This window comes from Canis lupus, chromosome 31, assembly GCF_048164855.1.
Source record: "Canis lupus baileyi chromosome 31, mCanLup2.hap1, whole genome shotgun sequence".
Taxonomy (NCBI): Eukaryota; Metazoa; Chordata; class Mammalia; order Carnivora; family Canidae; genus Canis; species Canis lupus.
Window position 1 is genome coordinate 21,915,921 of NC_132868.1, and position 13,848 is coordinate 21,929,768.

At 44.1% G+C, this 13,848-nt stretch overlaps 1 long non-coding RNA gene across 12 annotated transcripts in view; it reads right to left on the bottom strand.

Moving 5' to 3' along the window:
* LOC140622178 (uncharacterized) overlaps positions 1-13,848 on the bottom strand; it is an 81,315-nt gene that overhangs the window by 23,660 nt on the left and 43,807 nt on the right. For 9 of the 12 annotated variants that reach the window (XR_012021899.1, XR_012021901.1, XR_012021902.1 and 6 more), the window contains 4 exons: positions 12,991-13,100; positions 4,043-9,301; positions 3,604-3,749; positions 3,077-3,494 (listed from right to left, as the gene is read on the bottom strand). This is a non-coding gene — a long non-coding RNA (uncharacterized lncRNA). The remainder of the gene's footprint in view (positions 1-3,076; positions 3,495-3,603; positions 3,750-4,042; positions 9,302-12,990; positions 13,101-13,848) is intronic. The other 3 variants (XR_012021896.1, XR_012021897.1, XR_012021895.1) reach the window with 3 other exon arrangements.

Here is a 13,848-nt window from a genome sequence, read left to right on the forward strand (position 1 = left end):
TCACAGGAGTCACAATAGTGGTAGACACTAGGTTCTGCTACTAAGGAAAAGCCCCTTTCCAAACATAAGGGCACAATTCAAATCCAGATATTCCTTGAGTGTATAGTCTATGCCAGACACATAGCAAGGGATTGTTGCCAACATTAACCATAACTGTTCTATCACTGAATTTGATAGTGTTTTGGCTTAATACTTATATGGCAGAAGTCACATGTTTATTTTGAGGTTTTAATATTTACACATGTTCATGAATTTTACACATATCGAAATAGAAACAATAGATAAACAGAGAGGTGTGTGTGTACGCATGCGTGTGTGTTTGAGAGAAAAAAAAGACTTTCCCAGGAGTTAAGAATGAAGTATAATGAAAAAAAAAAGTATAAGTTCTGGAATAAGACATTCATACATAGGTTCAAATCCTGACTATGACTTACCAGCTTTTTCTTTTTTTTTTTTTTTTAAGATTTTGTTTATTCATTCATGAGAGACACAGATAGAGAGAGGGGCAGAGACACAGGCAGAGGGAGAAGCAGGCTCCACGCCGGGAGCCCAATGTGGGACTCGATTCCGGGTCTCCAGGATCACGCCCTGGGCCGAAGGCAGCGCTAAACCACTGAGCCACCCAGGCTGCCCGGACTTACCAGCTTTTTGACTCAGGAAAAGTTTTGAATTCACTGAAGCCTCAATTTCTCCACATTACAAATGGAAATAAGGAGAACTCTCTCATGGGTCTGCTGTGCAAAGGAAATAAAATCCTGCACACAAAATATTGAACTGTGTCTAGCACAGAGAAGGCTCGAGAAATGTCACTACCCCTAGGATGGCTGCCTTTCTTTCAGGCGCTATGTGACCTGGGGCAAGTCACTCAGAGCCTGCACATACTTCTCATCTATAGAAGGAGAGGGATAAATGTGACAATTCCACGGATTCCTTCCAGCCCCAGGATGCCAGTCTCATATATCAAATATCTATTTCACGCAAGTACGTGGATTTAAATGATGAGCATGGCCAAGGGGAAGCCCTTTCAGCCTGATGTTTGCTCCATTTCCAAAGCGTTTCCTTTCTCTGAACGTACCATTTGCTGGCTCTCATATTTTCAATACAGAGCCCATTGATGGCTAAGAAAAGAAATGTCCAGCGCAGCTGCAGGTCCACTTGAGCCCTCCCAGCGAGCGCCCTCAAGCCCACTCTCTGTGAGCTCTGTGTTTGCAGAGCCTGTTGTTGTAGCGATGTCTGGAATCCTCGACACCTGCACATCAGCTTCCTGGGCATTTCCACTCCCCTCCTCCGCCCCCCACCCTCGGCTTCCATTTGCATCTGAAATGCAGCTGCTGGGGCCCTAAGGAGGGGAGCCAAGTGGACAGGACATCTCCTTGTCTGCTCTCCCTCCCTTGAGTCAAACCGAATCTGAAGCGCCTCTGTGCGAGGGCTTTTGTTGCCTCGTCATTATGTTTAAATGAGCCTCATCTGCAGGAGCATTTTTTTTTTAATAAAATAAAATAAAACCACCACAAAAGACCAAAGCAGATGACATCTGTTCTTTCGATGAAAGCTTTTTTTGTCCTGAATTAGACTAAAAAAAGAAGAAAAGAAAAATTGAAAGGGGCTGGGCCTCATTTGTACCATTCCTCCCCCCTCCCCAAAACAAAACAAACAAAATGAGTCTGTGTGGGGGGCAAAGGGGTGCTGAATGGATAAGAAGCAGAGGAGAGACAAGGGCAAATAAAAGAAACCCTCTCCACTTCTCCAGCAGTTTTGCCGTCACTCCACACTAGGAATATGCAGGCACCATTACTTTAAGTGCCACTGATTTTGGAAGGTGTTCAAATTTCTGTTCTCCGTGCTCATTTCATGTGCAAAATATTTAACAACTCTTTAGCTGCTATCCCAGCCTTCTCCTGTAGTCTTTGTTTATTATATACAGCAGGTGGGTCTGATGCAGGTGGTACCTGGGTATAATTTGAGAAACAGTGATCTACATCCCGCTAACCCCTAAATCTTTATCTACATCTTAGCTCTTGTCTATAAACTAAACCATCCACCCAGCTCTCACATTGAACTTCATCCTTTCTCTGTCAACACCTGCTTCTTGTTCACTGAACCCTACCTAGCCTGAATCCTGGATTCCTTGACACCTCCTTCTTCCACAAGCACACCACATCCAACCCATGGCCAAGTCCTGGCAATGTTTCCCCAAAACATCTCTGATCCTTCCTCTTCTCTCCGCTCCATTGTCACTGCCTAAGTCCAGGCCACCTTTACCTCTTGCTTAAGATGTGTCAAAACATGCCCCACCCAGGAGCCAACCTTGCTGATTATGATCACTCTTCAAGCAAAACACTTTATGATTCTTGGATAGGGTTTAAATCCTTCATCTTGGCTTCCCAGAAAGTTCATGAGCTGGCCCTGCCTACCTCTCTGACTAATTTCCACCTACTGCCCTCTATCCCACCCCAACCAAGCTTCCTCAAGTCCTCGACCTTACTTCATGCTCTCTCACCTGGGGCCTTTGCACATGCTGGTTTTTCTACCTGGAACACCCTCTGACTCTACATGTAGACTTGAGGTCTCAATTTAAATGCCATTCTTCTACGAAGCTTTCCCTGACCACATCTGGCCACCTCCCACCCAACCACCAAATTAAGTTAGTACCCCAACTAAGTATTCTCAACATCGTGCTACCCCTCTCAGAGCATTTGCTCAATTCATTGTGATTACTTATTCAATATTCTGTCCTCCTCATTGAAAAGTCTGCAACAATGGAGCGGGTATCTCCCTTATTTTGTCAAATATTAACAGATAAACTTCAATGCAGCTTCCTGCAGCATTGCTAAAAAGACCACTTTCTACAAAAGGCAAATATATAATTCTGTAACAGAATTATTCCTTTGGGATTTTAGGTGTATTTCAAAATAGCACCATAAATCCAGACTAGAAAGGTTGTCCACAGCTTCAGTTTCATTGCCAGGTCTTAGTCCTGCACAACCAAACTTTGTTGTAAGTTCCAAAGATAAGACTCTTTCCTGGACAAAATTAACCTACTAAACCTCCCTCTTGAAGTCTATAAGACCATTACCTCCTGAAGTTTTCTCTTTCATCTTCCTCATAGTCCTTGATGCTTGTCAGGCTCCTTCCATAGCAAAGAACACAGAGGAATATGGGAGGCAGGTCGAGGAATGGAGCCAACTAGCCTTGACTGTTGGCCAAGTGCCAGGCACTCTTCAATGCCTTCCATGCTCTCTCCTAATAGTTCCATGAGGTACACACCATCTTCCTCCACTCACCAATATGAAAACTGTGGCATAGGAGTTGAAGCCACAGGCTGTGGTCACAATTCTGTAAATGGCAGAGCTGGCACATGAACTCAGATCCACCAACTCAAATTAGTCAACTCTTCGATTCTAGGCTGGCACCTTTCAAGGAGTAGAAATCTCAGAAGAGGAATCTGGCACAGAGTAGTAAGTTATCTCCCAGCCTGAGAATCTAGCAGAACCCTACAGTGCAGACATGGGAAAGAACAAAATTAGCAGGGCCAAAAACTATTTCTACTGGAAGGCACACAAATTTGAAAAGAACAGACTGGAAACCAGGAGATTCTCTCACCTTTTTCAGATGTTGCCAGCCTGGTCACTTCTCCCAGGCAGGCATCATACTGTCCAAGGCAGAGCATCAGTCTTCTATAAGTATCTCTCCACATCCCTCATCCACTTAGCTTCTTGGGGGGTAGGGACCTTACTACTTTAAGATAACTAAAACAAAACAAAACAAACAATCAAAAGCCTCCATGATTGACAACCCAACCATTTTGTTCTTCAGGCCAACATAGCAAGCTTAAGATTTTGGTTTGATGGTAGGATTTGTCCATAGTTAGGCTGCTGCTTGTTCCCTTCTGGTCATCTCACATTCTTTCTAGGATTTTCTCCCTTAGGAAGTGGAAATGAAGCATGTTTGCAAAATCAGAAAGTGGGGTGGTTCTACCAAAGACTGCTTTGTTCACTAGACCGCTAGTTATGAATGAGTGGGGGAGATTGAATTTGCTTACCATTAAAACCCCTCCGCATACTGGAATTCTAGAGGCTGAAATCCAGCACATACACAGAGCTGAGATGGAAAATCCTATGTGAGGTCAATGCTCCTCAATGATTCATCGACTAAACACAACACACTTTCCCACTTTCTTGATGAACAGGTGGGCCAACTGTCATGATACTCTTTCCCATCCTGGGCTAAAGGAATCTCAGAGTAGCATCTGGAGTGACCAAAGAAGGGTAAGGAGAAGTGAAAGTGGTAGATAAATAATAAGTGGACTTTGACTGAGCATTGAGTATCAGATACTGTAAAAATACTATTACATATGTGATTTAATTTAGTCTTAAATGCACCTTCAGATTGATGGTTTTAGCCACATTTCATAGATAAATCAAAGTTCAGAGATATTCACTGGTTTTCTGGAAGACATGACTCCTTGTGTTCTCACCTTCTTTCAGATTTCTGTATCCACTCTGGAAGAAATTTTTGGACTGAAAAGGAATCAGAGCCATGGGTTTGGTAGGAACATACCTGAAAAAACTTTAGGCTCTGGCCTAGACTGTTTCAACATCTCTTTTAAAGTCTCCAAGATTATTTAGGCAACAAGAAATTCCTAAATAAAGGGAGAATTGTGAGGAGTGAACCTTGAATTGTTGATATATGTATTCCCTATGATTTCCCAGGCTGGTTAAAAGCAGAGACAATGACTGGAGGGGCTAAAAGAAGGGAGATGCAGCAGAGATGCAGCTACCCTGGCCTGGCATGGGAGGAAGAACAGGGGCTGTGTCTAATCCCTAGTACGCAAGCCACTGAACTCTGAATGGAGGGGAAAAACAAAAAACAAAACTCCTGGTCTCACATTCCTTCCATGGCCAACCAATATCCTAACATCTCAAAGTTCTGTGTAAAACAAATGTCAAGTTGAATTCCATAGCTAGCTATTGAATAAAGATGACTATTCCCATTCTGTGGCTAAGGAATCTCAAGTATTATGAAAGTCAATGCATTGCCCATTCTTTCTTTCAATAAATATTAATTAAGCTCCTACTATATGCCCAGAACTGCGTACAGTGGCAAATCAAGCAGACATAAAGCTTATAGAGTAGTGAGTAAACAGTCATTAAACAAAACTTTAGTAGAAAAATAAATATAAAATTACAAATTATCACATATTCATGAAAGGGAAAGCATAGGGAAGTGTGAAGAGACATAATAGAAAGAATGGCATAGTTTTCATCGGTGGGTCAGGAAAGGCCTGACTGTACAGGTGACCATTACTCTATGAGCCAGGATGGGAGCAGAGGGGCAAAATGCAGAAATAGCCTTTGCAAAGGTCCTGAGGCTGGAAAGCAAGTGGCCAGTGTAGTAAGGGGGAGGGGAGAGAGAGAAGGTCAGAGGGCAAGAAGGGAGCATATTATATAGGTCTCATAAACCATGGCAAGCACTTTGAACTTAGTGCAATTGGAAGCCATTGAAAGGTTTTAAACAGGGAAGAGATGTGACCTGATTAGAGTTAAGAAATATCTCACTAATCCTGGCAAATGGATCAGATGAGGATGAGAAACTATTGCTGAAGTCCCTCTAAGTGCTGATAAATTAAGCCCAGGAAAACATAAGTCTTAGACCTTTACCCAAAGTCTTCTTTAAGAAACCATTATTTATTATTTATAGTCTCAAAATATAGATATCATTTTATTAAACAGAATCATACTTTTTTCAAATTACTTATCAACTAAAATGATCTAAAGGGGTTGCTTCAGGGCAATGCAACAACTAGCTGGCTTCCCTGGTCACCTTTTTCTACTTTTCAAATTTTCCAAGAATAGAGATTGAGGAGGGTAGCCATAATTAAGGAATACATCTATAGTTCATTTGCATCTCATTCTCCTACTCAGCCTCAACTACATTACACAGCAGCAGCAACAAATGTCAGTGGCAGGAAGTACACAACAAGAAGAATTAACCACAATTTTTTTTCATCCAAACTTACACACACACTATCACACACACATACAGTTGGTTTGAAGTGGGGTGGGGGGAGGTACCCAGCCTTCTCACATTTTTAACCAATAGGATCTCATGGCAGCCATCAAAACAACAGCTTTTCAGTCAGTTGACCTTTCGTGATGGAGGGTTTTGCGGGGAGAGGAGAGAGAAAGGAAAGAGAAAACTTGGGCTTTGCGTCATTTGTCAGTCTCACAGTTGAACACTGAATCAGTCTTATGTTAGACACATTAATTTGATTAAGATACAATCCATGGGTCATTCGGGCATATAAAGTACGCCTGCTTAATTGCAAAATTAACAATGAAATAAGATAAATTATTACCAAACTGGAGGTTATTCTGGGACTCCTGGATTGCTCCCCACCCCCAACACACACACACACACACACACACACACACACACACTCAATTCATTTTCTCCATCTATTGTTGTTTTTGACACTTAGAAGGAAAAATTCAGGCTAAGGCAACAGAACATGGCACGCCAGCAGTCAGCTCTTAAGGCATTGGTTGAGGGAGCTAAGGCTCACTCGAAACAGGAACTACTGGTAGACCCATCTCCCAAAAAATTCCAAGAGTCCCTCCAAAGTGTGCCTAACCATCTGAAATGCGCAGGCACTCCAGGAAGTTATCTGTAGCCTCAAGAAATTCAGTTTGCAATGTGAGGGCTGAGATCCTGGTTTCCATATTTACTACATTACTTCTCTCCTGCCATTTTGTTTCTTTCTAGAAGCAGGCTGATTTTCAGGCTCTGAGCAACTTCTGGTCAATTATCTGCCAAATATCCACTATGAAAATATAAAAATGAAGACTTGATCCTGCATCTGAACAAGCTTTCCCTCTACTTGGTCACTGGGTTCTGTCCCCCCTGTGACTCCATGAGACACACCTGGCTATGGCTTACTGCCCACTGACTTGCTGTAGTGAAGACATGAAAAGCACCGTGGGACATAAAAAAGGAAATTAATCAGATAGCATGTGGCCTTAAAAGGAATTAGGAGGAGTTGGTCATTCGGAGAAGGGGAGAGGAAGGCATTCCCAGCAGAGGGGACAGGATGAATCAAGGCAGGGAAGCCTGTGTGCACATGAGGTATGTGGTCATTACTGTGGTGTAGAAAAGCAACAGCCAGGTGTTTTTCCCATCTTGAAGGAAAGCATTAGTGGCCAAACATATACTCCAAATCTGGGAGAATTAAGCCCTTGTCCCATGCAATACAGAGGAAAGAATTCTGGGTTGGAACTCAGGAGACCCATTGTTCCTGCATCTAACATATATGTGACCTTGAGCTTAGTGTTTCACCTGTCTGTGCCTGGATTTGGCATCTGCAAAATGGGAAGAAAGATCTCTTTCACAGGGTCCTTTTGAGGGCTAAATGGGAAAATGTACGTGAAAGTTTAACTCCAAAGTGTCAAATCCTTTTTGACTAGAGGGTAAATCATAGATAGCAAACTGAAGAAGGTATTACTCTTATTTCCCATGGGCACTGTCATGACACATTCAGGGATCAGCAAGCCCTCCAGTGGCTGAAGCATAGGGAGCATAGCTAAGGCCGGCTCAGACAGACTCTTGAACGTGTGTAGATTTTGTATCTCATTCCGTTTAGAAGCAGGTTTATCCGTTATTATATTCACTTAACAGATAAATAAAACTGACTCTTACAGAATATGCAAAGTGAAAAATAGAACCAATCATCTAAACTACTTATTCCATGCCCTTGCAAATGACCCTATCACAGCTTCCCCGTTCCCTCTCAGCCCTAGTGCTTCTTAACTATGCTGTACATGGTGCTGCAGCCAGACCCCAGTACATGCACCATTTCTGAGTTCCAAGATGCCAGAGTCTGGGCAATCCCACATGTGGCTCAAGGAGACTGGTGTTTATGTTATGGCGCTGACTGTAGACTATACACTCCCTAGAGACTTCATGAGATAATGCAGGGACATTCCTAGAAGAGCTTTCTGATGGAACCCCAAGCAATTTGGAGCAAACCAAAGAGAGAGAGAAGCAAATTTGCCACCCTGTGGAAGCAAAGACTTAGCAGTGTGTGACACCTAAGTTTACGAGATGAAGGAAAAAAGAAAATTCTAAAATCGTTGACTCGCCTCCGCCACTTTTATCGTGAGAGGCTGAAAACATTTTACAGACGTGGATGTGCACTTTTTTTCATCGGCAGCTTACTTCATCCTCCCAGAACGGCAAAGCTTCCCCTTCTCTCATTTTTAAGACATGTCGACCAGATCAAGTGAGAAGACCTTTGAAAACTGCCATGCCTGTGGTGATCATCGCTTAGAGACAGAGACAGAGCAGGCCTTGACACTTGTTCCATTCATCCCAGGTGGCAACTACATCTCTCTGTTCTCCTGCTATTACATGGGAAAGAAGAGATGGATGTGAAGGTGTCAGCTCTGCTGTGTGTCCTTGAGCAGATTAATTTACATTTCTGGCTTTGGATCTCTTTTCATCATTATCCTCACAAGGCAGACATGACCTCTAATGTTCCTTCCATTTCAGATACTTCACGAAACTAGGACTCTTCCAACTGTGCTCTATTAGCAGGGCCAAGAGCCACGCAGAAGATCATAGCTGGCACCTCTGCTTCCTCACTTCTAAAATGAGGGTAATAACACCTACCATGCAAGGTGGCTGGAAAGATTAGATATAATATATGCAAAGCTGCTAGCACAGGGCCTGGCACCCCGCAGGTGTCCTGTAGGAGGAGGTTTTTAAATCAAAACCTAAGGATTTCCAGGATGTACCTCTCCCAGCCCGATCTCTGTGGTCCCAGGTAGCTTGGTGGCTTGAGCACATGGCCCCTGACTGACTCCTGGCCACAGGGAGTCCCAAGTCCAAACAACAGAACAGGGTTTTAGGCTCTTCTGTTCCATCTAGAAGCCCCATGGAAAGCCTGCCAAGTTTTCTATTTCCTCTGGCTGGAACCTTGTGGCCGTGACTGCAGGCTAGCTCCAAGTGTCTGAAAGGGAGGTTTTTCCAAAGGCCAGCCATTTGCTCCACTGTGCTGGAGCCTGCAAACGCTTTCTCCATCCCTTGCAATCGAGAGGCGAGGGAGTGCAGGGGACTGGGAGCCTGAAGCAGGACCCAGGATGTCCTTCTGTGTTTGCTTTGCCCAGTTGCCCTCTCCTGAGGTGCGAAGCACTCGAGAAGGGTTAAGTCTTCCTCACGACAGTGACGTTGTCAGAGATACTGTGCAAACAAGAAGCCGTAGAAGTATGTCTCACTTGCTCCGAGTCCCCAACCACTGCAGAACCTGAAAAAAAAAAAAAAAATCAGAAAATTCCACTTGCTTTTTCCTATTTAATGAGGTCGAACATTCTTAAGGAATGAAAAGCACAGCTCCAGCCTAGCTTTTAATTAGCTTCAGGAGCCCTTGTTTCAAACTAGCCTCGTTCCCAAAGCTATTCTCTCTCTGCTCTGAATGAGATGGAAATTCAATTGCATCCGCCTTGTCAAGTCATAATAAGATGCTCCCCCCACTCAAGGGCACATGGGGAAAGACACTCAGTAGCCAGACAGACGCTGTACTTTTTGACCTCAGCAGGACACCAGAACCTTAAAAAGGGCACTTTAAAAACTCTAGTTTATACCAAACTTGGTGTTGTTTTCGTAACCTCATGATGTGAACTTGGGCCAGTTTTTCCACATGTCCAGGGGGAAAACATGGACTTTAGAGCCAAACAGACCCAGAATCAAATCCTACCCTCTCATCCAGGTGTCTGTGCCAGTTAAGTAAGCGCTCATAGCTCCTGTCCCCCTCGTTTGTGACACAGATGTTGCTGCTTGCCTTGCGAGATGACTGGAGGGACCAAATGAAATATTGTGAGTGAAGCACAATGCCCTGGATGTCATCGGCACTCAAACACTGCTCTTCCTCTTTCCTGCCATCTATAGAACAGGATTAATCGCTCCCACTTTGCCTGTTTTGGTGGGTTGGACTAATGACTCAAAGGCAGTAAATGGAGAGAGGGTAGGAGCCTGGGTTTTGTACTCAGAAGTGAGGGGTCAAAGCCCAATCCCGCTCCCTGCTACCTGTGCCACCCTGGGCAAGGTCCAGGGCCTCACCGTCTGTTCTCATGGCTAGTGGGGTACATCAGTAGCTCCTCCACAGGACCACTGCAAGGACTAAATGAGATAGTATCCAAAAAGCCCTTGCCTAGTGCCTGGCACAGGGTGAGCACGCAATAAGTATTAGCTGCTAACAGCCGCCACCGCAGTCGAAGTACGCTGTAAAATTTAAAATCCTCTCAGATGCCCATCTCAAATCCTTTCTGGAAGGGATGTGCCAATGTTACCGATGCTTATGTAAATGTAAGTGGTTATTATTTATGTAGGAGAACATTACTGAGCCTTATTCAGGAAGAGGGAGAGAACAATGCAGAGGAAGGAAAAATTTACGATGGTCTTCAAAGGGGAAAGAGAAGAAAATCACTTCTCACCCAGCACCGTAGCAGCAGCCCCATATATTAGCTCAGAGCTGCCTGTCTGCAGAAGCTACATCAATAGAGTCTCCTCTGAAGAAAGAGAAAAGGGAGAGGAAAGGAATGGAAAAGAAAGGGAAGAAAACCTCATCCTATTTTCTCTGAAAGTCACCCGAAGGCTGTATTTATCCAGCAGAATCTTGCTAAACACCCACCTCAGGGGAGATGCTGTGCCCTGAAGCCCAGCTCGGGCCCTCGGGGAATCTGCAGTCTAATGAGAACCTTACAACAAGTACATAAATAACTAATTAAAGGTAGAAAGTGAAGTGTCATGAATCATTATCATCATCATTATTAGAAGTCGCTTTTATGGGATTCCCTATAGTTGGTATGCCACCCTTTTTTCCAAAAAGAATTTGGGGCGATTTGTGACATAAAAGAAGATATACGCTGAGCAGTAAACAAAACTAGAGCTAGAAACTTGGATTAGAGCGAAAAGAAATGGCAAGGCTAATATAATTGTTGGGTGAGGCATCAGATTCAGCTTCGGCTCTGAGCTTCCTGGAAGTCAGGGCAAAATGGGAAACTCGTTCTTATAATTTATTGTTTCTTCAATGCGGATGCTCTCTTAAGCCATATACAGAAACCTACGCAAGGCCTACTTCACTAATCTTGTACTTTCTATTCAATCATCAAATGCAAAAGGCATGCATGTCTGTGGAATTTTGAGACGCTCAGGTGCGCCACTAATCATTATCAACATTTAAGACTATGATTTGGAGTATGAATTACTATTTTGCTGCAGTTTCTCGTTTCTGCTGGGACCATTTCCCAACTAGCAGCTATGCAGGATGCAGGCTGTTTCCCTCCGAAGGTTCATAAGGAAAAATATGTATACTTTAAAACACGGAGCAATTTTTGTATCATGATGCTAGACCCGCTAATTTTATTTTCAATGAGATTTCACTATTCCAGAGGGCTTTGATGTGTCACAGGACTCTCTTGGCTTAATTGCTGCTGTTCTCAAGTCATGCCCACTTAGACAGGTAGGTGGGAGTGAGTAGAATTAGCCAACTGTACAGAAAAATCAAAGACACTTGCAAGGGTACCTAGTTCTGAGAATTGCCATGAATTTTGCATGCCACTGACTAAGAAAGGAAGGAAGGAAGTGACATCTTGAAGGCCCCCGGTTTGGGCGGGCTGCGGTGAAGCCGACCAGCTGTTATTCTTTTTCTGGCTGGTTTCTGGCCCGTTGTGATGTCTTTTATTAACCTAGGAGAACTTGAACTTTAAAACCCGTTTTTAAAAGATTCTGTTTTGCCCTCTTTTCTAAATCCGATGCATGAAAGTCTCGTGAGTTTGATTAATGAGAATGAATTTTTTTTTTTTTAAATAAGAAACAAAAATACAAGACAAGTAACAAAGAAGGGGAAGAGGTGCTGCGCCAAGAGAGATCAATAAAGAATCGCCAAGAGGAGGAGGAGGGAGACAAAGGCAGTCAGAAGGCCATGGTTCTGGTCACTTCTCTGTTCGGGCCTGTCCTTCCCCCTGACAGGGAGTGCCCAGGCTTCGACCCTCTAGAGAGAGAGCCCTGCTCAGGGACAAGGCTGGACAGAGAGTCTGGTCACACGTGCCGGCCAATACCACACACATCTGTTTGATTTGGCACTGCTCACCGACCAGCTGCTGGCACAGAATCAGAAAGGGCAGGTGGGGGCCTTGGGGAAGGGGCAGGAAGGGGAGCAGGGATTATGCACAGTTGTTCCCAAAAGGAGAAAGGGGTGGGGGGGGCTCGGGAGGAATGAGTAGAGGGGCCCGGGGGCAGGCAGGGGCAGGAAGCCCACAGCTGTGGTGGTGGGCACTGCTGCTAATCGCCCTCTGCAGCAGGTGAAGTTCCTGAGTCAGAGTCCGCAGTTACTGGTGATGTGGCTTCAGTAGAAATTCAGGCACTAGGCCAGGTTTGGGCAAAGTGTCAGGAATGCTTTATCACTCTCCCCTTTGACCCATCTACTATCTCACTAACGGGGAGCCTTCCCAGACTTCCAAACAAGCTGCCATGTTGTCCCTCTTTTGCCTACAAGGTTAAATGTTTTGTTTCCTACCTCAAGCGTTTTGTTTTGCTTTTTCTTTCTAAGCTCACAAAGACTTACTTTCTCTAAGCTGTTAAGATCCTCCCAACTATCTAGAGAGAAAGCTGGAAAGAATAAGCCTTCCCACTTAACGGAGGCCCTAGAAGTGTAAGCAATATTCCTGAAGTCACCTGGCTCAGCCAATGGAAGAACAATTTAGGCAAATGCTGACTCCTCCACCTCAGCACCATTTGCTCTGCCAAAATTTGCTCTGGTCCAAAGTATCAACCATGTGCCAAGAGGTTGAGTTGGTGAGTGGTGCATGGACTCACCGGGGGGGAGCTGTATTATTATGTAACCTCAGTGTGAAATCTTCCACAAGCATAAATTCTTTGTTCACCATTTATTCAACACTATGTGCCAGAAACCATGCTGACTCCCAAGTAACTCACCATCTGGGCGATCCCTTTCTGGGTCTCTAACCAATGTCCATTATCTGAAGGGAATCCATTCCGGTAACTTCCGCAGGTTTGATCATCTCACACATTCATCACCTTTGTTTCTGAAAAAAAAAAAAAAATTCTTTCCTACAGTTTGCATCACATGTGACACAAGAAGCAGGACATCACATTGCAGCTGAGATTGTTGACTGGGTCTGTTCACTGGAACAGTACGATCTGTTTACTTTTAGGACGCTCTCAGCACTCGGAGGTCAAAATAGCTTGAGATAGAATTACCAATATTCAATCTAAATGATGTAAAAGAAAGACCACTTCATATGGTTTGCCCTAATAATATAGGTTCTGGCTCTGAAGGGTGTCCAAGGTTCAGATACTCCCTTTGCCACTTATTAGCAGGGTGAAATGAAATCACCCATGCAACGGCACGGATTTGGGCTACTAGCACCCAAGAGTGAAGAGGGAGGCTCGTCCCCCATAGATGGGACATCCATAATGACAGCAGCCCACCTGAATCTCCCATGGTTTTCCTTTATATAATACCCTAATTTTCCACTTTGTGCCACTGCCATTTAACACAAAAACACTAGGGTTAGGAGGTACAATTAAACGCTTCAAGTTGGGAAAGGAGCTTCAAAGCATAAACTATCTACAGATAGGAAAGACTGGTGAAGTTAAGTCCAAGTCCCCAGTGACCTATCACCAGTCAGGTTTCCCTTTCAAGCTAGCCTCACATTAAATCCCTGGAGATCCTTTAGATCCTTCCAAAACTGGACCTTCTTGATCCTCCAAAGGGAAGGTGATCTTCCCCTGGTTTTCTCTAGCACAATTTCTTCCCTCTCTCCCTCTGGA